The sequence below is a fragment of the Nerophis ophidion genome, linkage group LG28 (genome assembly GCF_033978795.1).
Source record: "Nerophis ophidion isolate RoL-2023_Sa linkage group LG28, RoL_Noph_v1.0, whole genome shotgun sequence".
Lineage (NCBI taxonomy): Eukaryota > Metazoa > Chordata > Actinopteri > Syngnathiformes > Syngnathidae > Nerophis > Nerophis ophidion.
In genome coordinates, this window is record NC_084638.1 from 7,473,361 (window position 1) to 7,496,740 (window position 23,380).

The 23,380-nt window shown below is 41.1% G+C and overlaps 1 long non-coding RNA gene across 1 annotated transcript; it reads right to left on the reverse strand.

Moving 5' to 3' along the window:
• Positions 1-1,312: 1,312 nt before the first annotated feature.
• On the reverse strand, positions 1,313-22,406 carry LOC133545233 (uncharacterized). Its single transcript, XR_009804766.1, has 4 exons — positions 22,181-22,406; positions 21,791-21,908; positions 11,034-11,103; positions 1,313-7,974 (listed from the first exon to the last, which is right to left on the reverse strand). It is a non-coding gene; the product is annotated as an uncharacterized LOC133545233 (long non-coding RNA).
• Between the last annotated feature and the right edge of the window lie 974 nt (positions 22,407-23,380).

Sequence of the window (23,380 nt, forward strand, 5' to 3'; positions counted from 1 at the left end):
AGACCTATGTAGAGGTTTTTGTTTCATGTATATACGACATTCCTAACGGAAGTTACAAGCAGTTTTGTCTGTGTTTGTTCTTAGGGGGCGCTAAGGCGCAATTTTGAGTTTTGGGATTTGTTTTTTATTAGATGGACATCTTCGCCAGTCCTGATGTGTGTGTCCAGTTTGGTGAGTTTTATAGCATGGTAAGGGGGTCAAATTACAGCTCAAAGAGGCAAAAATTACATTTTTTAGGATTTTTTTGTTTTGAAGGGGTGTTTGCCAACTTCCTGTTGATTTTTGCTGAAAGATGTCATTTTATGAAACCTATGTCTAAGTCAGACCTATATAGAGGTTTTTGTTTCATGTATCTACGACATTTCTAACGGAAGTTACAAGCAGTTTTGTCTGTATTTTTTACTAGGGGCGCTAGAGCGCAATTTTGAGTTTTGGGGTTTGGTTTTTTATTAGATGGAAATTTTTGCCAGTCCTGATGTGTGTGTCAAATTTGGTGAGTTTTGAAGCATGTTAAGGGGGTCGAATTACAGCTCAAAGAGGTGAAAATGACATTTTTTAGGATTTTTTTGTTTTGAAGGGGTGTTTGCCAACTTCCTGTTGATTTTTGCTGAAGGATGTCATTTTATGAAATCTAGGTCGAAGTCAGACCTATATAGAGGTTTTTGTTTCATGTATCTACGACATTCCTAACGGAAGTTACAAGCAGTTTTGTCTGTGTTTTTTCTTAGGGGGCGCTAAGGCGCAATTTTGAGTTTTTGGGTTTGTTTTTTTATTAGATGGACATTTTTGCCAGTCCTGATGTGTGTGTAAAATTTGGTGAGTTTTATAGCATGTTAAGGGGGTCAAATTACATCTCAAAGAGGTGGCGGTATAATAATAATAAAACCTTAGACACACAATAGGGTCCTCTGTCCCAAAAAAAAACAGTGATTTTCCAAGTGGACATGTCTAGAGGATATCTGTCAAAATGTATTTAGTTTGCTTTTAAATAAATAAATACTCTTTGATGATTAGTCATTTTTACTGCACACCATTAACGAGTCTCCCAGTAACGAGTGTCCCAATGAATATTCATAGTATTTATCTACCAACCCGTTTAATATGTACCTATTGACTCATTTATTTATCTATTTGTTTGCGGTTGAGTGCAGGAAGTGAACAAACAAAGGTGTTAAAATTGCTAAACATTTTTAAAAAGGGGTAGGATTAAATTAGCTTTGTTTCTTGTAATCTGCATTTTATATAAAATGGTTGTCAAACAAAACACCAAATAATGGTCAACATTAAAATACAGTAGCCTAGTAGGCCTAAGTCTGTATTAAAAACAAGTCTGAGGTTTTATTCAGCAAGCATTATATAACATTACACTCATTTTGAACAGTCACACTGTGTTTGAGTCGAGGAAAATACAAGTGTTACAATCACAGAATTAAATGAAGTCATTCTTTGGTGAGAATCGCTGATCTCGGGGAATTAACCCGACTCCCGCCCCCGGGAATGACAAAGTTGCTAATTCAATTCCCACCAATATGGGTGCCATGCATGTCACATGACCCGAGGTCAGCCAATACACATTCATTCATTCATTCACTTTCATTCATGCAGAGGATTGGGAGCCTTCAGACTCGGAGGCTGAATCCGCATTTCAAAGCATCCACGCAAATAAACAATCTATGATGGTTTTTGTGCAAGAAGAATTTTGACTGGAAGGCTTAGAACGACATTTAGAACATCATAGTGTGTAAATAAATGTAAATAACAGCTATGCGGGGGTTCTTAAACTCGGATTTGGAAATCTTATTCTTGATTTTATTCATAGTCAATAATTCTAGCAAAATATTCAACACTTTGGCATCCCAGCAGGCACAAGACTTTGATACAACGTTCTTCTCAGTTTGGCGCCATACCACGCCCACATCTTATCACGTAGGAAAAATATATTCACAATTTATCATCGCCTATATGTGTAATATCTATCATTTTATTTGTGACTCATTTGGTTCAAGTCTCTAAGAGGAGTTCGTTAAAGTACGAACTGTTGTATTAAAAAAAAAAAAGGCCAAAAAACATCGGAACAAAGTTTGGCGCCATACCACGCCCACATCTTATGGCGTAGGAAAAATTTGTTCGCAATTTATCATCACCTATATGTGTATTACCTGTCAATTTAATTGCAATTTTTTTGGCCAAAGTCCCTAGGAGGATTTCGTTAAAGTACGACACTTACTTTGTGCCGGAAAAAAGGCCAAAAACCATCGGAGCAAAGTTTAGCGCCATACCACGCCCACATCTTATCACGTCGGAAAAATATATTCTCAATTTACCATCACCTATATGTGTAAGATCTATCATTTTATTTGTGACTCATTTGGTTCAAGTCTCTATGAGAAGTTCGTTAAAGTACGACCTGTTGTTTTCACACAAAAAAGGCCAAAAACTATCGGAGCAAAGTTTGGCGCCATACCACGCCCACATCTTATGGCGTAGGAAAAAATGTATTCACAATTTATCATCACTTATATGTGTAATTTTTGCCAATTTAATCGCAACTCACTTGGCCAAAGTCCCTAGGAGAAGTTGGTGAAAGTATGGTCTGTTGTTTTCGCCAAAAAAAGGCCAGAAACCATCAAAGTAAAGTTTGGCGCCATACCACGCCCACATCTTATGGCGTGGGAAAAATATATTCACAATTTATCATCGCTTATATGTGTAATATTTGTCAATTTAATCGCAACTCACTTGGCCAAAGTCCCTAGGAGAAGTTGGTCAAAGTACGACCTGTTGTTTTTGCAAAAAAAAGGCCAAAAACCATCGGAGCAAAGTTTGGCGCCATACCACGCCCACATCTTATGGCGTAGGAAAAATTTGTTCTCAATTTATCATCGCCTATATGTGTAATATTTGTCAATTAAATCGCAACTCACTTGGCCAAAGTCCCTAGGAGAAGTTGGTCAAAGTACGACCTGTTGTTTTTGCAAAAAAAAGGCCAAAAACCATCGGAGCAAAGTTTGGCGCCATACCACGCCCACATCTTATGGCGTAGGAAAAATTTGTTCTCAATTTATCATCGCCTATATGTGTAATACCTGTCGATTTAATTACAATTTATTTGGCCAAAGTACCTAGGATGATTTCCTTTAAAAAACGACACTTACTTTTTGCCGAAAAAAGGCCAAAAACCATCGTAACAAAGTTTGGCGCCATACCACGCCCACATCTTATGGCGTAGGAAAAATTAGTTCGCAATTTATCAACGCTTATATGTGTAATATCTATAATTTTATTTGTGACTGATTTGGTTCAAGTCTCTAAGAGGAGTTCGTTAAAGTACGACCTGTTGTTTTCGCCAAAAATGGCCAAAAACTATCGGAGCAAAGTTTGGCGCCATACCACGCCCACATCTTATCACGTAGGAAAAATATATTCACAATTTATCATCGCCTATATGTGTAATATCTGTCATTTTATTTGTGATTCGTTTGGTTCAAGTCTCTAAGAGAAGTTCGTTAAAGTACGACCTGTTGTTTCCGCCAAAAATGGCCAAAAACCATCGGAACAAAGTTTGGCGCCAAACCACGCCCACATCTTATGGCGTAGGAAAAATATATTCACGATTTATCTTCACTTATATGTGTAATATTTGTCAATTTAATTGCAATTTATTTGGCCAAAGTCCCTAGGAGGATTTCGTTAAAGTACGACGCTTACTTTTTGCCGAAAAAAGGCCAAAAACCATCGGAGCAAAGTTTGGCGCCAAACCACGCCCACATCTTATGGCGTAGGAAAACTGTATTCACAATTTATCATCGCCTATATGTGTAATATCTATCATTTTATTTGTGACTAATTTGGTTCAAGTCTTTAAGAGGAGTTCGTTAAAGTACGACTTGTTGTTTTCGCCAAAAATGGCCAAAAACCATCAGAGCAATGTTTGGCACCATACCACGCCCACATCTTATGGCGTAGGAAAAATGTATTCGCAGTTTATCATCGCCTATATGTGTAATACCTGTCGATTTAATTGCAATTTATTTGGCCAAAGTCTCTAGGAGGAGTTGGTCAAAGTACGACCTGTTGTTTTTGCAAAAAAAAGGCCAAAAACCATCGGAGCAAAGTTTGGCGCCATACCACGCCCACATCTTATGGCGTAGGAAAACTGTATTTACAATTTATCATCGCCTATATGTGTAATATCTATCATTTTATTAGTGACTCATTTGGTTCAAGTCTCTAAGAGAAGTTCGTTAAAGTACGACCTGTTGTATTCGCCAAAAAGGCCAAAAACCATCGGAACAAAGTTTGGCGCCATACCACGCCCACATCTTATGGCGTGGGAAAAATATATTCACAATTTATCTTCACTTATATGTGTAATATCTGTCAATTTAATTGCAATTTATTTGGCCAAAGTCCCTAGGAGGATTTCGTTAAAGTACGACACCTTTTTTTGGCCGAAAAAAGGCCAAAAACCATTGGAGCAAAGTTTGGCGCCACACCACGCCGACATCGTATGGCGTAAGAAATCTGTATTCACAATTTACCATCACCTATATGTGTAATATCTATAATTTTATTTGTGACTAATTTGGTTCAAGTCTCTAAGAGAAGTTGGTCAAAGTACGACCTGTTGTTTTCGCCAAAAATGGCCAAAAACCATCGGAGCAAAGTTTGGCGCCATACCACGCCCACATCTTATGGCGTGGGAAAAATATATTCACAATTTATCATCGCTTATATGTGTAATATTTGTCAATTTAATCGCAACTCACTTGGCCAAAGTCCCTAGGAGAAGTTGGTCAAAGTATGACCTGTTGTTTTCGCCAAAAATGGCTAAAAACCATCAGAGCAAAGTTTGGCGCCAAACCACGCCCACATCTTATGGCGTAGGAAAAATTTGTTTGCAATTTATCATCACTTATATGTGTAATATCTGTCAATTTAATTGCAATTTATTTGGCCAAAGTCCCTAGGAGGAGTTTGTTAAAGTACAACACTTACTTTTTGCCGGAAAAAAGGCCAGAAACCTTCAAAGCAAAGTTTGGCGCCAGACCACGCCCACATCTTATGGCGTAGGAAAACTGTATTCACAATTTATCATCGCCTATATGTGTAATATCCATCATTTTATTTGTGACTCATTTGGTTCAAGTCTCTAAGAGGAGCTCGTTAAAGTACGACCTGTTGTTTCCGCCAAAAATGGCCAAAAACAATCGGAACAAAGTTTGGCGCCATACCACGCCCACATCTTATGGTGTAGGAAAAATTTCTTCGCAATTTATCATCGCCTATATGTGTGATACCTGTCGATTTAATTGCAATTTATTTGGCCAAAGTCCCTAGGAGGAGTTCGTTAAAGTACGACACTTACTTTTTGCCGAAAAAAGGCCAAAAACCATCGGAGCAAAGTTTGGCGCCATACCACGCCCACATCTTATGGCGTAGGGAAAATATATTCACAATTTATCATCGCCTATATGTGTAATATCTATCATTTTATTTGTGACTCATTTGGTTCAAGTCTCTAAGAGAAGTTTGTTAAAGTACGACACTTACTTTTTGCCGGAAAAAAGGCCAAAAACCATCGGAGCAAAGTTTGGCGCCATACCACGCCCACATTTTATCACGTAGGAAAAATATATTCACAATTTATCATCGCTTATATGTGTAATATTTCTCAATTTAATCGCAACTCACTTGGCCAAAGTCCCTAGGAGAAGTTGGTCAAAGTACGACCTGTTATTTTCGCCAAAAATGGCTAAAAACCATCAGAGCAAAGTTTGGCGCCATACCACGCTCACATCTTATGGCGTAGGAAAAATATATTCACAATTTATCATCGCTTATATGTGTAATTTTTGCCAATTTAATTGCAACTCACTTGGCCAAAGTCCTTAGGAGGAGTTGGTCAAAGTACGACCTGTTGTTTTCGCCAAAAATGGCTAAAAACCATAGGAACAAAAATTGGCGCCATACCACGCCCACATCTTATGGCGTAGGAAAAATTTGTTCGCAATTTATCATCACTTATTTGTTTTAAATCTATCAATTTAATTGCAATTTATTTGGCCAAAGTCCCTAGGAGGAGTTTGTTAAAGTACTACACTTGCTTTTTGCCTAAAAAAAGGCCAAAAACCATCAGAGCAAAGTTTGGCGCCATACCACGCCCACATCTTATGGCGTAGGAAAAATATATTCACAATTTATCTTCACTTATATGTGTAATATCTGTCAATTTAATCGCAATTTATTTGGCCAAAGTCTGTAGGAAGAGTTCATGAAAGTACAACACTTACTTTTTGCCGGAAAAAAGGCCAAAAACCATCAGAGCAAAGTTTGGCGCCATACCACGCCCACATCTTATGGCGTAGGAAAAATATATTCTCAATTTATCATCGCCTATATGTGTAATATATATCATTTTATTTGTGACTCATTTGGTTCAAGTCTGTAAGAGAAGTTCGTTAAAGTATGACCTGTGATTTTCGCCCAAAATGGCCAAAAACCATCGGAGCAAAGTTTGGCGCCATACCACGCCCACATCTTATCACGTAGGAAAAATGTATTCGCAATTTATCTTCACTTATATGTGTAATATCTGTCAATTTAATTGCAATTTATTTGGCCAAAGTCCCTAGGAGGAGTTCGTTAAAGTACGACACTTGCTTTTTGCCGAAAAAAGGCCAAAAACCATTGCAACAAAATTTGGCGCCATACCACGCCCACATCTTATGGCGTAGGAAAACTGTATTCACAATTTATCATCGCCTATATGTGTAATATCTATCATTTTATTTGTGACTCATTTGGTTCAAGTCTCTAAGAGGAGTTCGTTAAAATATGACCTGTTGTTTTCGCCAAAAATGGCCAAAAACTATCGGAGCAAAGTTTGGCGCCATACCACGCCCACATCTTATCACGTAGGAAAAATATATTCTCAATTTACCATCACCTATATGTGTAATATCTATCATTTTATTTGTGACTCATTTGGTTCAAGTCTCTAAGAGAAGTTGGTCAAAGTACGACCTGTTGTTTTCGCCAAAAATGGCCAAAAACCATCAGAGCAAAGTTTGGCGCCAAACCACGCCCACATCTTATGGCGTAGGAAAAATTTGTTTGCAATTTATCATCGCTTATATGTGTAATATCCATCAATTTAATTGCAATTTATGTGGCCAAAGTCCTTAGGAGGATTTCATTAAAGTACGACACTTACTTTTTGCCGAAAAAGGCCAAAAACCATCGGAGCAAAGTTTGGCGCCATACCACGCCCACATCTTATGGCGTAGGAAAAATATATTCACAATTTATCATCGCCTATATGTGTAATATCTATCATTTTATTTGTGACTCATTTGGTTCAAGTCTGTAAGAGAAGTTCGTTAAAGTATGACCTGTGATTTTCGCCAAAAATGGCCAAAAACCATCGGAGCAAAGTTTGGCGCCATACCACGCCCACATCTTATGGCGTAGGAAAAATATATTACAAATTTATCTTCACTTATATGTGTAATATCCATCATTTTATTTGTGACTCATTTGGTTCAAGTCTCTAAGAGAAGTTCGTTAAAGTACGACCTGTTGTTTTCGCCAAAAATGGCCAAAAACCATCGGAGCAAAGTTTGGTGCCATACCACGCCCACATCTTATCGCGTAGGAAAATAATATTCACAACTTATCATCACCTATCTGTGTAGCATCTGTCATTTTAACCACGACTCTTTTAATGAAAACTACTGGGCGGAGTTTGTTAAAATACGACCTGTTTTTTTTCCCGCCAAAAAATGTAAGTAAAAGACCAAGATGGCCGACTTCCTGTTTGTTTTCAGCGATGGCTTCCTTTGTTAATGTGTGAGGAGACATCCTGGCCTGCGTTCTTCCGGTTCCCAAGAACCGATGGCGTCGGCACAAACCCAGCCTGGGAGCAGGGTGACGTTAGTCCAGGGTGGAAGTGACGTCTGCCGGGGGACGCCGCTGCAAACATTCAAAACAGAAAAGGACATCAAACGCTCCCCTCCAGTTTCATCTCCCTTTTGTGCACCACTTTGCCTCCCTGAAAGAGCGTTTGTGGCGCGCAATTACACCGCACAATGGGCCCGACGCCGGCGGAGGATGCGATCGGTTGCCATGGAAATGATTATGATGGATTTGCGGAGAGACGGAGTAGGTAATTGGAAAAAGACGGATGGGCGAGGGAGAGTGATGGAAAGGTGGAAGAAGAGGGGGACGAATCGGCCGTGGGGGGAGAGAGAGAGAATGGACAATTATCTCTCTCTCTCCGAGTCAATAGGCAATCACGTCTCTCTCTACCTCGCCTCATCGCCACGGCGACCGCCTCCTTTATTTCCCTTTGCACTTTCCCACATTAGAAGGGAGGGATGGTGTGTAATTCCCTTCATCACGCTGGGCGGGGAGGGGCCCTCAAAATGGAACCCACCCCCCCGTCCAGAAGCATCCTGGCTACTATTGAGTAGCGCGCCTGTTTTGATGTTTTTTTTTCCCCGCCCTCAACGATTGCGATCCATGATATCGCCGCGGAGGTAGAAGTCGCCATCGCACGACTCGACGGTCTCGGACGGCGTTTTTCAACCACAGTCTGCACAGCGTGCAGGTAAAAAGGTATCTAACGCTCAAAAAACAAACATAAACAAAAGGCGGGCAGCACGGTGGAAGAGGGGTTAGTGCAAGTGCCTCATAATACGAAGGTCCTGAATAGTCCTGGGTTCAATCCTGGGCTCGGGATCTTTCTGTGTGGGGTTTGCATGTTCTACCTGTGAATGCGTGGGTTCTACTCTGGCTCCCTCCCACCTCCAAAGACATGCACCTGGGGATAGGCTCCTCCCACCTCCAAAGACAAGCACCTGGGGATAGGCCCCCTCCCAGCTCCAAAGACAAGCACCTGGGGATAGGCCCCCTCCCACCTACAAAGACATGCACCTGGGGATAGGCCCCTCCCACCTCCAAAGACAAACACCTGGGGATAGGCGCCTCCCACTTCCAAAGACAAGCACCTGGGGATAGGCCCCTCCCACCTCCAAAGACATGCACCTGGGGATAGGCCCCTCCCACCTCCAAAGACATGCACCTGGGGATAGGCCCCTCCCACCTCCAAAGACAAGCACCTGGGGATAGGCTCCACCCACCTCCAAAGACATGCACCTGTGGATAGGCTCCTCCCACCTCCAAAGACACGCACCTGGGGATAGGCCCCTCCCACCTCAAAAGACATGCACCTGGGGATAGGCCCCTCCCACCTCCAAAGACATGCACCTGGGGATAGGCCCCTCCCACCTACAAAGACATGCACCTGGGGATAGGCCCCCTCCCAGCTCCAAAGACAAGCACCTGGGGATAGGCTCCTCCCACCTCCAAAGACAAGCACCTGGGGATAGGCCCCCTCCCACCTCCAAAGACATGCACCTGGGGATAGGCCCCCTCCCACCTCCAAAGACATGCACCTGGGGATAGGCCCCCTCCCAGCTCCAAAGACATGCACCTGGGGATAGGCCCCCTCCCACCTACAAAGACATGCACCTGTGGATAGGCTCCTCCCACCTCCAAAGACACGCACCTGGGGATAGGCCCCTCCCACCTCAAAAGACATGCACCTGGGGATAGGCCCCTCCCACCTCCAAAGACATGCACCTGGGGATAGGCCCCTCCCATCTCCAAAGACAAGCACCTGGGGATAGACCCCTCCCACCTCCAAAGACATGCACCTGGGGATAGGCCCCCTCCCACCTCCAAAGACATGCACCTGGGGATAGGCCCCTCCCACCTCCAAAGACAAGCACCTGGGGATAGGCGCCTCCCACCTCCAAAGACAAGCACCTGGGGATAGGCCCCCTCCCACCTCCAAAGACAAGCACCTGGGGATAGGCCCCCTCCCACCTCCAAAGACATGCACCTGGGGATAGGCGCCTCCCACTTCCAAAGACAAGCACCTGGGAATAGGCCCCTCCCACCTCCAAAGACAAGCACCTGGGGATAGGCCCCTCCGACCTCCAAAGACATTCACCTGGGGATAGGCCCCTCCCACCTCCAAAGACATGCACCTGGGGATAGGCGCCTCCCACTTCCAAAGACAAGCACCTGGGGATAGGCCCCCTCCCACCTCCAAAGACATGCACCTGGGGATAGGCCCCCTCCCACCTCCAAAGACATGCACCTGGGGATAGGCCCCCTCCCACCTCCAAAGACAAGCACCTGGGGATAGGCCCCCTCCCACCTCCAAAGACATGCACCTGGGGATAGGCCCCTCCCACCTCCAAAGACAAGCACCTGGGGATAGGCGCCTCCCACTTCCAAAGACAAGCACCTGGGGATAGACCCCTCCCACCTCCAAAGACATGCACCTGGGGATAGGCCCCCTCCCACCTCCAAAGACATGCACCTGGGGATAGGCTCCTCCCACCACCAAAAACAAGCACCTGGGGATAGGCTCCTCCCACCTCCAAAGACATGCACCTGGGGATAGGCTCCTCCCACCTCCAAAGACATGCACCTGGGGATAGGCCCCTCCCACCTCCAAAGACATGTACCTGGGGATAGGCCCCTCCCACCTCCAAAGACAAGCACCTGGGGATAGGCCCCCTCCCACCTCCAAAGACATGCACCTGGGGATAGGCCCCGCCCATCTCCAAATACAAGCACCTGGGGATAGGCCCCCTCCCACCTCCAAAGACATGCACCTGGGGATAGGCTCCTCCCACCTCCAAAGACATGCACCTGGGGATAGGCCCCTCCCACTTCCAAAGACATGCACCTGGGGATAGGTTGATTGGCAACACTAAATGGTCCCTAGTGTGTGAATGTTGTCCAGGGTGTACCCCGCTTTCCGCCTGAATGCAGCTAAAATAGGCTCCAGCACCACCCCCCGCCACTCCAAAAGGGACAAGCGGTAGATAATGGATGGATGGATAAACAAAAGGCAAGTGCCGCTAACAAAAGAGAAGCCTATACAAAAGGAAGCTAAAACTGAACTGGCTGCAAAGTAAACAAAAACAGAATGCTGGAGGACAGCAAAGACTTACGGCGTGTGGAGCAGCAGACGGCGTCCACAAAGCACAACCGTACCCTGGATCCCCTTCGTGTAAAATGGGCCTGGAAGTAAACAGACAACATTCTTTTTTTCCGCAAAAACTACGGTACGCAACTAGCTTGGCTAACGCTAACAGCCTACTAAATGCTACCTGTGAAACAGAGTAAAAAAGCCAACTTTGCGGGGTATGGACACGTTTCTCACAGAAGGAAGGGAATGTGTCCACCGCCCCTTGGTTGCCACGGCAATGGGCCAAACACTTTAGCGTGTACGGACCTAATAATTGAGTATTCAGACCTAGCGCACACCACAATCTCCGATGGAACGGACTCTCTCTGCTCTCCTTTTGAAACTTCCATGTGGTGCAGTCGAGTCGGTCCCTTAACCTTCTTGTAAACCATCCAATATGTCTGCCTTTGTCTCTTGCTTTCATGTTCCTGTCTTTATCTCCGTCATCCACCAGTATTCTCCCTGCTGCCTTTGTCTGGCATCCTTAGAAAGTCTTCTCCCAGTGACTGTCCCTTCCACCCCAGACTGTCCCGTCCAGCGTGACCTCCCGCCCTATATTTCCCCCTCTCCTTTCTCCGACTATGATTCTCTTTTTGTTGCTTTTTTTCCCCCTTTCTATTCTCCGGGGGTATCAGGGCTTTGTGGAGACCCTCGGCCCCCAGTGGGGACCCCGGCGAGAGAAAGAACTGCAAAACAAATGCTGAGTGCTGAGAGGGAGGTGTGAGCTCACTTATTCAGAGGTGTCCACAAGTACGCCTGCAGAGGCATCCCGTTTAAATCAGGAGGGACCAAATGTTTAGGTGCCAAAGTTGTCCAGGAGACTTCCGTTATATGTCGGAAATAACAACGTTTTGTCTACAGGACAAGACTTCTTTATGGATTTTGGAATGGAATGGAACTTTACTCTCATTGCACTATTATGTTAGATCCACTATGGACTGGACTCTCACTATTAGGTTAGATCCACTATGGACTGGACTCTCACTATTATGTTAGATCCACTATGGACTGGACTCTCACTATTATGTTAGATCCACTATGGACTGGACTCTCACTATTAGGTTAGATCCACTATGGACTGGACTCTCACTATTAGGTTAGATCCACTATGGACTGGACTCACATTATTATGTTAGATCCACTATGGACTGGACTCTCACTATTATGTTAGATCCACTATGGACTGGACTCTCACTATTATGTTAGATCCACTATGGACTGGACTCTCACTATTATGTTAGATCCACTATGGACTGGACTGTCTCACTATTATGTTAGATCCACTATGGACTGGACTCACACTATTATGTTAGATCCACTATGAACTGGACTCTCACACTATTATGTTAGATCCACTATGGACTGGACTCTCACTATTATGTTAGATCCTCTATGGACTGGACTCTCTCACTATTATGTTAGATCCACTATGGACTGGACTCTCACACTATTATGTTAGATCCACTATGGACTGAACTCTCACACTATTATGTTAGATCCACTATGGACTGGACTCTCACACTATTATATTAGATCCACCATGGACTGGACTCTCACTTTTATATTAGATCCAATATGAACTAGACTCTCATTATTATGTTAGATCCACTATGGACTGGACTCTCACTTTTATGTTAGATCCACTATGGACTGGACTCTCACACTATTATGTTAGATCCACTATGGACTGGACTCTCACTATTATGTTAGATCCACTATGGACTGGACTCTCAGACTATTATGTTAGATCCACAATGGACTGGACTCTCACACTATTATGTTAGATCCACTATGGACTGGACTCTCACTTTTATGTTAGATCCACTATGGACTGGACTCTCACACTATTATGTTAGATCCACCATGGACTGGACTCTCACACTATTATGTTAGATCCACTCGACATCCATTGCATTGGTCCCCTCCAAGGTTTCTCATTGTCAACCCATTGGGTTGAGTTTTTTTCTTGCCCTGATGTGGAATCTGAGCCCAGGATGTGGTTTTGGCTTGTGCAGCCCTTTGAGACACTCGTGATTCAGGGCTACATAAGTAAACATTGATTGATGATTTATCGTGACCAAAGAAGCTACATTTTTGTTCCACCTCAGCACAGAACTTTCCTCCAGAAGGTCTTATCTTTATATATATATATATATATATATATATATATATATATATATATATATATATATATATATATATATATATATATATATATATATATATATATATGTGTATATATATATATGTAGGTGTGGGAGAAATCACAAGTCTACTTCATCTCTACAGAACTGTTTCATGAGGGGTTCCCTCAATCATCAGGAGATTTTGTATATATATATGTGTATATTGTATATATTATGTATATATATGTGTACAAATATACATGTATATATATATGTATATATATACACATATATATGTGTATATATATACATATAGATATATATCTATGTATAAATGTATATATATGGATGTATATATATGTATGTACAGTATATATGTATATATATGTGTGTATATATATATACATATATATGTGTATTTTTGTGTATATATACGTGTGCATATATATACATATATATGTAAGTATATATGTATGTATATATGTATATATATGTCTATATATACATATATATGTATGTATATATGTATGTATATATACAGTATATGTGTGTGCATATATGTATATATGTACACATATATACATATATACACATACATATACTGTATATATACATACATATATACATATATATTAATAATTATTACGATTGAATATGAAGAGTATGTGAAAGGTCAACTCCTACCTTATTTACCTTTGTGACAGCTTCCTTAAAATTTTGTAAACAATCCGAAATATCAAGCAGCTAAAATGCAGGAAAACATAGATAAGTGTGGAGAGAGTTTATTTTATTTTTTTTGCATTTTTCCCATCATGCCTTGCAATGGATTTTAATGGGCGTAATATAGATATTTTCTTAAAGCTGACCAACACGCCGGACTGTAGTCAGTTGGAAGCGTGTCTTAATGAAATTAAACAATGGATGTCCGCTAACTTTTTGCAACTTAATGCCAAAAAAACGGAAATGCTGATTATCGGTCCTGCTAGACACCGACCTCTATTTAATAATACAACCTTAACATTTGACAACCAAATAATAAAACAAGGTGACTCTGTAAAAAATCTGGGTATTATCTTCGACCCAACTCTCTCCTTTGAGTCACACATTAAAAGCGTTACTAAAACGGCCTTCTTTCATCTCCGTAATATCGCTAAAATTTGCTCCATTCTGTCCACTAAAGAGGCTGAGATCATTATCCATGCGTTTGTTACGTCTCGTCTCGATTACTGTAACGTATTATTTTCGGGTCTCCCCATGTCTAGCATTAAAAGATTACAGCTGGTCCAAAATGCGGCTGCTAGACTTTTGACAAGAACAAGAAAGTTTGATCATATTACGCCTGTACTGTATATACCTTTATATACATATATACATACATATATACCTATACTGTATATACCTTTATATACATATATACATACATATATACCTATACTGTATATACCTTTATATACATATATACATACATATATACCTATACTGTATATACCTTTATATACATATATACATACATATATACCTGTACTGGCTCACCTGCACTGGCTTCCTGTGCACTTAAGATGTGACTTTAAGGTTTTACTACTTACGTATAAAATACTACACGGTCTAGCTCCAGCCTATCTTGTCGATTGTATTGTACCATCTGTCCCGGCAAGAAATCTGCCTTCAAAAGACTCCGGCGTATTAGTGATTCCTAAAGCCCAAAAAAAGTCTGCGGGCTATAGAGCGTTTTCCGTTCGGGCTCCAGTACTCTGGAATGCCCTCCCGGTAACAGTTCGAGATGCTACCTCAGTAGAAGCATTTAAGTCTCACCTTAAAACTCATCTGTATACTCTAGCCTTTAAATAGACCTCCTTTTTAGACCAGTTGATCTGCCGCTTCTTTTCTTTCTCCTATGTCCCCCCCTCCCTTGTGGAGGGGGTCCGGTCCGATGACCATGGATGAAGTACTGGCTGTCCAGAGTCGAGACCCAGGATGGACCGCTCGTCGGGACCCAGGATGGACCGCTCGCCTGTATCGGTTGGGGACATCTCTACGCTGCTGATCCGCTTGAGATGGTTTCCTGTGGACGGGACTCTCGCTGCTGTCTTGGATCCGCTTGAACTGAACTCTCGCGGCTGTGTTGGAGCCACTATGGATTGAACTTTCACAGTATCATGTTAGACCCGCTCGACATCCATTGCTTTCGGTCCCCTAGAGAGGGGGGGTTGCCCACATCTGAGGTCCTCTCCAAGGTTTCTCATAGTCAGCATTGTCACTGGCGTCCCACTGGATGTGAATTCTCCCTGCCCACTGGGTGTGAGTTTTCCTTGCCCTTTTGTGGGTTCTTCCGAGGACGTTGTAGTCGTAATGATTTGTGCAGTCCTTTGAGACATTTGTGATTTGGGGCTATATAAATAAACATTGATTGATTGATTTATTATAGTGGCTGGCTGTTTTTTTTGTTTTTGTTTTTTAAATTATATCCACAATAGTTTGTCGACTTTTTGTGTTGGTTGAATTGTTTATTCCGCGCCATGACTAGGGAAGGTTGTTTGGATTGGGTCATATAAGTAAGTGTGCATGTGTGTCTATAGAAAATAAATGCTTTTGTTGTTGTTGCCTTATGAATATTTGTAATTATTCCACAATTTGTTTTTCAATAAAAGTATGTATTGCATAGACATAGTTATTTTTCATTTGTTTACTGATTCCATGTTGGAAAGTCATTCAGCTTAGGAACATTTGCCTGAATTTTGGGGTAGTTCGACATGTGTGTTACTTGATTTAAGGTTAAAAAAAAGGCACAGATTTGGTGAAATGCTCCTCGCAGAAGAAAAACTAGTAAATTGTTATTATTATTACTTCCCTTTCAGGTTATCTCATTTCTTCTCTGGTCCCAGTCCAAACATTTCCGAGCGTGTTGCCCTTTCTTCCTCGGTAACCGGAACATATTTTTAGAGTCCTCGTCTGGCACGTCTGCTGACTCTCATTCCGTCAAACGCTAACGAGAACACAACAGAGAGTAATTAACCAATCAGAGGCATGAAATGCATTTTCACCATTTGGCCGGGTGCTAAATGGGATCTGACAAGCAGGGAAATTGTACACATTGTGAGTACTCTTTGCACTATGCATCCGTGTACAACTATGTGTTTGTGTACTTATCGTGCGTGGAACTCAATTCGAGTTCAGGTTTGAATTGATTTTCAGTACCAGTTCCCGCTATCTATAGTGGTACTCAGTCTCTCTGTTTCTATGCGTGTTTATACGTTCGATTATATATACATACATATATATATATATATATATATATATATATATATATATACATATATACATACATATACATTTGATAATAACAGTGCTTATATCTTCTTTACATCCACTTCTGAGTCTCATTTGCAAGTATTATATGCAGTTTCCATTCCAAGATGTAAAATGGCCATTTTGTTGAATCCTACAAAGTGTTTGCACTGCAAGTGTCGCACTTATTACAGACGAGCTGACTGATTTTAAAAGTGCATCCTAGGTGTGGTTTTTGTTACAAAGTCCGGAGGCGTTGAAATCGCCATGTGCAATCGCTGATGCTAACCACTAGCATGTCTATGGTAAAAAACAATTTAGCATCGCGCTAGTGAATTTTGAAAGGCCGAAGCGGACTTAATCCAAGCTTTAAGTAAACGAGTCATTAGGGTTTGGATGTCACTCTGTTAGCATGTTCCAAACAAACTGTTACTATTATGCTCGGGCATCTAAGTCAATCAATCAAAAGTTTATTTCTAGAGCGATTGGTCACAAATATCTCAAAGGGCTGCACAAACCACAAGGACTGATCCGGCATCCGAGCAAGAAAAAAAACTCAACCCAAAGGGAACAACGAGAAACCTTTAAATTTAAAGACAAAACTTAGCATATATTATTAATTATTTGCGCAAAAATGTCAGATTTTTTTCATTACTCTCTGATTTTTATTAAATTTTTACTGTTATTTTTTTTCATAAATATGTTAATATTTGAAAATAATTTTTATTTTTTTATTTTTGCAGACACGTTACACATTAGGCATATCGAAATCGCCGATACCAGGCTGAATTTGACTTGGTATCAATCAGTGGTATCGCACATCGTAACATTACTGCATTTTCCGTACAATAGGGCGCACTGCCGATGTAGAAGTTATCGATTACGTTGTGGGCACAGACTACAGAGGCGGACGCGTGCAAATTTTCAGTACGTATGTCATATTGCAGTCTACGCGTATCTCTTATGTGTGACTGCCATCGTATTGCAGTCAACACGTATCTCTTATGAATAACTGCCATCATATTGCAGTCTACACATTTCTCTTATGTGTGACTGCCATTATATTGCAGTCTACACGTATCTCTTATGTGTGACTGCCATCATATTGCAGTCTACACATATCTCTCATGTGTGACTGCCATCACATTGCAGTCTACACATTTCTCTTATGTGTGACTGCCATCATATTGCAGTCTACACGTATCCCCTATGTGTGACTGCAATCACATTGCAGTTTACACATTTCTCTTATGTGTGACTGCCATCATATTGCAGTCTACACGTATCTCTTATGTGTGACTGCCATCATATTGCAGTCTACACATATCTCTTATGTGTGACTGCCATCATATTGCAGTCTACACGTATCTCTTATGTGTAACTGCCATCATATTGCAGTCTACACATATCTCTTATGTGTGACTGCCATCATATTGCAGTCTACACGTATCCCCTATGTGTGACTGCAATCACATTGCAGTTTACACATTTCTCTTATGTGTGACTGCCATCATATTGCAGTCTACACGTATCTCTTATGTGTGACTGCCATCATATTGCAGTCTACACATATCTCTTATGTGTGACTGCCATCATATTGCAGTCTACACGTATCTCTTATGTGTAACTGCCATCATATTGCAGTCTACACATATCTCTTATGTGTGACTGCCATCATATTGCAGTCTACACTTATCTCTTATGTGTGACTGCCATCATATTGCAGTCTACACGTATCTCTTATGTGTGACTGCCATCATATTGCAGTCTACATGTATTTCTTATGTGTGACTGCCATCATATTGCAGTCTACATGTATTTCTTATGTTTGACAGCCATCATATTGCAGTCTACACATATCTCTTATGTGTGACTGCCATCATATTGCAGTCTACACGTATCTCTTAAGTGTGACTGCCGTCATATTGCAGTCTACACGTATCTCTCATGTGTGACTGCCATCAGATTGCAGTCTACACGTATCTCTTATGTGTGACTGCCATCATATTGCAGTCTACACGTATCTCTTATGTGTGACTGCCATCACATTGCAGTCTACACATTTCTCTTATGTGTGACTGCCATCATATTGCAGTCTCCACGTATCTCTTATGTGTGACTGCCATCATATTGCAGTCTACACATATCTCTTATGTGTGACTGCCATCATATTGCAGTCTACACGTATCTCTTATGTGTAACTGCCATCATATTGCAGTCTACACATATCTCTTATGTGTGACTGCCATCATATTGCAGTCTACACTTATCTCTTATGTGTGACTGCCATCATATTGCAGTCTACACGTATCTCTTATGTGTGACTGCCGTCATATTGCAGTCCACGCGTATCTCTTATGTGTGACTGCCATCATATTGTAGTCTACACGCATCTCTTATGTGTGACTGCCGTCATATTGCAGTCTACACGTATCTCTTATGTGTGACTGCCATCACATTGCAGTCTACACGTATCACTTATGTGTGACTGCCATCACCTTGCAGTCTACACATTTCTCTTATGTGTGACTGCCATCATATTGCAGTCCACACGTATCTCTTATGTGTGACTGCCATCATATTGCAGTCTACACGTATCTCTTATATGTGACTACCATCAGATTGCAGTCTACACGTATCTCTTATGTGTGACTGCCATCACCCTGCAGTCTACACCTATCTCTTATATGTGACTGCCATCAGATTACAGTCTACACGTATCTCTTATGTGTGACTGCCATTACCCTGCAGTCTACACGTATCTCTTATGTGTGACCACTATCAGATTGCAGTCTACACGTATCTCTTAAGTGTGACTGCCGTCATATTGCAGTCAACACGTGTCTCTTATGTGAGACTGCCATCACCTTGCAGTCTACACGTATCTCTTATGTGTGACTGCCGTCATATTGCAGTCAACACATGTCTCTTATGTGAGACTGCCATCACCTTGCAGTCTACACGTATCTCTTATGTGTGACTGCCATCAGATTACAGTCTACACGTATCTCTTATGTGTGACTGCCATCACCCTGCAGTCTACACGTATCTCTTATGTGTGACCACTATCAGATTGCAGTCTACACGTATCTCTTAAGTTTGACTGCCGTCATATTGCAGTCAACACGTGTCTCTTATGTGAGACTGCCATCACCTTGCAGTCTACACGTATCTCTTATGTGTGACTGCCGTCATATTGCAGTCAACACATGTCTCTTATGTGAGACTGCCATCACCTTGCAGTCTACACGTATCTCTTATGTGCGACTGCCATCATATTACAGTTTACATGTATCTCTTATGTGTGACTGCCATCAGATTGCAGTCTACAAGTATCTCTTATGTGTGACCACTATCATCTTGCAGTCTACACGTATCTCTTAAGTGTGACTGCCGTCATATTGCAGTCAACACGTGTCTCTTATGTGAGACTGCCATCACCTTGCAGTCTACACGTATCTCTTATGTGTGACTGCCATCATATTGCAGTCAACACGTGTCTCTTATGTGAGACTGCCATCACCTTGCAGTCTACACGTATCTCTTATGTGTGACTGCCATCTGTCACTGTTATAATTCCACCATGGCTATGATGATGCTTGCTTTGTTCTGTGTTTAATTTCCCGACTCCCACTAATGGTGCCGTCTTTCAGTTTGGCATTTAAGACTTTCCACGGGGCGGCCGGCGTCCCATTGGCCGGGAGGCGAGCGGCGCTAGGGCTTCCCATTTCAGAGGTCAGCGAGCGTCTGGTAAAAAGCGCAAGAGATAAAAGCTTTTAAAGGCGATCATCACATGGCTGCTTCACTCCTCCTATCTTCATTGCCTTCAGCCCTCATTTCACCCCCAGTGACCCTGGCTGGTCCACGGCCTTACATCATCCACACCCAGCCTCCCCTTCATATCCTTTTAATGCAACTAGTCGTTAAACAGTCCTTGGCGGCAGAAGGCGGGCGTGCACCACTGCCTGCGATGAAGGCTGCATCCTTTTGCAGGGAAGAAACCTCCTAGGTGTTTTGGTGCCAAGACCAACCAGAGTCGAGGATTAACAATCTAGTGAGCCAGGGGTGTGCAAACTAAGTTTCATGAACAATTTTGCTTTCATTTCAATAGTCTGGCTTTGGTGTTATTGTGTTGACAACATTAAATGAACTTTAATTGTGCTCTAGCTGGAGGATTGCGCACAAATTTACTTATACGACCCAATGCAAACAGCCTTCCCTAGTCATGGTGCAAAAAAAATTGAAATAAAATCTAACCAACACAAAAAGGTCAACACACACGGTCACACGTAACACAACCTGCTCACTGATCTTTGAGGATTTATAAACAATGTCAAATCTATTGCAATGCATGATGGGAAAATGCTAAAGACCCTCCACACTTATCCATGTTTGGCGCCTTTTAGCTGTTTGATATTTCTGATTGTTTACAAAACTTTAAGGAGGTCATGAAAGTAAAAAAAAAAAGGTAGGAGTTGAAGTTTCCTATACTCTTAATATCCTAATATAATAATTATATATCCATTACGTTCTACACATTTAAAAAAAAAAAAAAATTATACATATATATATATATATATATATATATATATGTATGTATAATATATATATATACATATATATAAATATATGCATATATATATACATATATAAATATATATATGTGTATATATTTATATTTATATATATATATATATATGTGTGTGTGTATATATATTCACATATATATACACAAATGTGTACATATACATACATACTTATGTATATATGTTTATATACTTATGTATGTATATTATAAACACATACATACAAATATAAATATATATATATATATATATGTGTGTATATATATTCACATATATATACACATATATGTGTACATATACATATATAATTATGTGTGTATATTATAAACACATACATACAAATATATATACATATATATTCACATATATATATATACACACATATATGTGTATACATACACATATATACTTATGTATATATATGTATATACACTTATGTATATATATTATATACACATACATATACACATATACATATATATATACATATACGTACGTATATATACTCTTATATATGTATATGTATGTCTATATATATATATAGACATATATATACATATACATGTACATATGCATATAAAGATACATTTTTTTTAAGTATTTTCTGCTAAAGATACCTGCAAAACAGGCTTGTAGGGATGAAATAGCATCTGTGTTTCTTTCCTGACCTAAAGTATATATGTATATTTAGTATATATTACCCCAAAAAAATTGTTGTATTGTTTCAGGTTTCGTAAACTCACCAAAACGTCAGCGTGGAGTTATTGAGTCTGTTTAGCTGATTGGAAAGCTAGCTTCTGCAGCTCGTGGGTCCATGACCATGGCTTCTGTTTTGTTGGATCAGCTGTTTTACTGCAGAGACTTTTTGGAAACAATTATGGTATTTAAACAAAATATTTCTGCGGAAATAACTTATTTCTCAACTTATATATGGAAATATATGTTTTTCTTCAAAAATTCCAACTCATATGGTCCATAAAATGCAGTTCTAACTCTCAGTTGTTCTTTCGGAACTCCACCCGATTCCTTTTGTGTCACTTTGCACATGTTTTTCTAACACTCGGATAAGTGTGTGAAAGGAGGTGTGATCCCCATATTTACATGTGAGTCTTTATGGTTGATACTGTACGTACGTGTCAGTGTTTGCTCATCTGGCTGGTAGAGGCGGGGCTCTTCTCTCCCGACGCTCTTCCAGGTATTAAAATGAAATGAAGTGTGAAATAAGCTCCTCGGTCTCTGTGGCCGACTGCTGTGGGGAGAGAGAGAAAGAAAAAAATCCCTTGTCAACACATCACACGTTTACCGTCCATCACTCCGGCTCCACAGCCTCCCACGATGCCCATTAGGGCCCCCGTGAAGCCACGGAAGTGGGGGGGGGGGGGGGGGGGGGGGGGGGGGCAACCTTCAGACAAGGTGGGGAAATGATTGGTGTTAGAGCATGGGTGTCAAACTCTGGCCCGCAGGCCAAATTTGGCCCACCGTGTAATTTAATTTGGCCCTTGAGGCAATATCAAATGAACATTAAAGCTGCAAGCAGCGTTGGTCGGGCCCGCCTTTGGCTGCTGCCGCCGAGACTCAAGCCCTGGACCTACATAGAAGTTTTTGATTCATGTCTCTACGACATTCCTAACAGAAGTTATAAGCAGTTTTGTCTGTGTTTTTTCTTAGGGGGCGCTAGAGCTTACTTCTGATTTTTGGGGTTTGGTTTTTTATTAGATGGCAATTTTCGCCAGTCCTAATGTGTGTGTAAAATTTGGTGAGTTTTGAAGCATGTTAAGGGGGTGAAATTACAGATCGTTTTTTTCTGGATGTTGTTGATAAATGGCTTTCGCTTTGCATAGTAGTGCTTTAACTTGCACCTTGAAGCATTTTAAGGGGGTCAAATTACAGCTCAAAGAGGCAAAAATGACATTTTGTAGGAAAATTTGCGCAGGTTTTTTTTGATGGTGCGTAAAATCCAAACCGGAGCAGTAATCACAACTCTTTCAATAACTTTTAATCAGAAGGGTTCAAACTCTCTCCTGTGCGAGTTTGAAGCCGAAACGACAAACGCGCTCAGAGGAGATAATGTTTGAAGAAAGGTGACGGGTTTTTACAAAACTTTTCTTTTGAAGGGGTAATTGCCAACTTCCTGTGGATTGTTGCTAAAGGATGTCAACGAGTAAAATGTAGGCCTAAGTGAGACCTACATAGAAGTTTTTGATTGCATGTGTTTCCGACATTCCTACCGGAAGTTACAAGCAGTTTTGTCTGTGTTTTCTTCCCAGGAGCAGTTTTTTCTGTGTTTTATTCAAAAATTGTGCTAGAGCTCAATTTTTAAGTTTTTTTTTTTG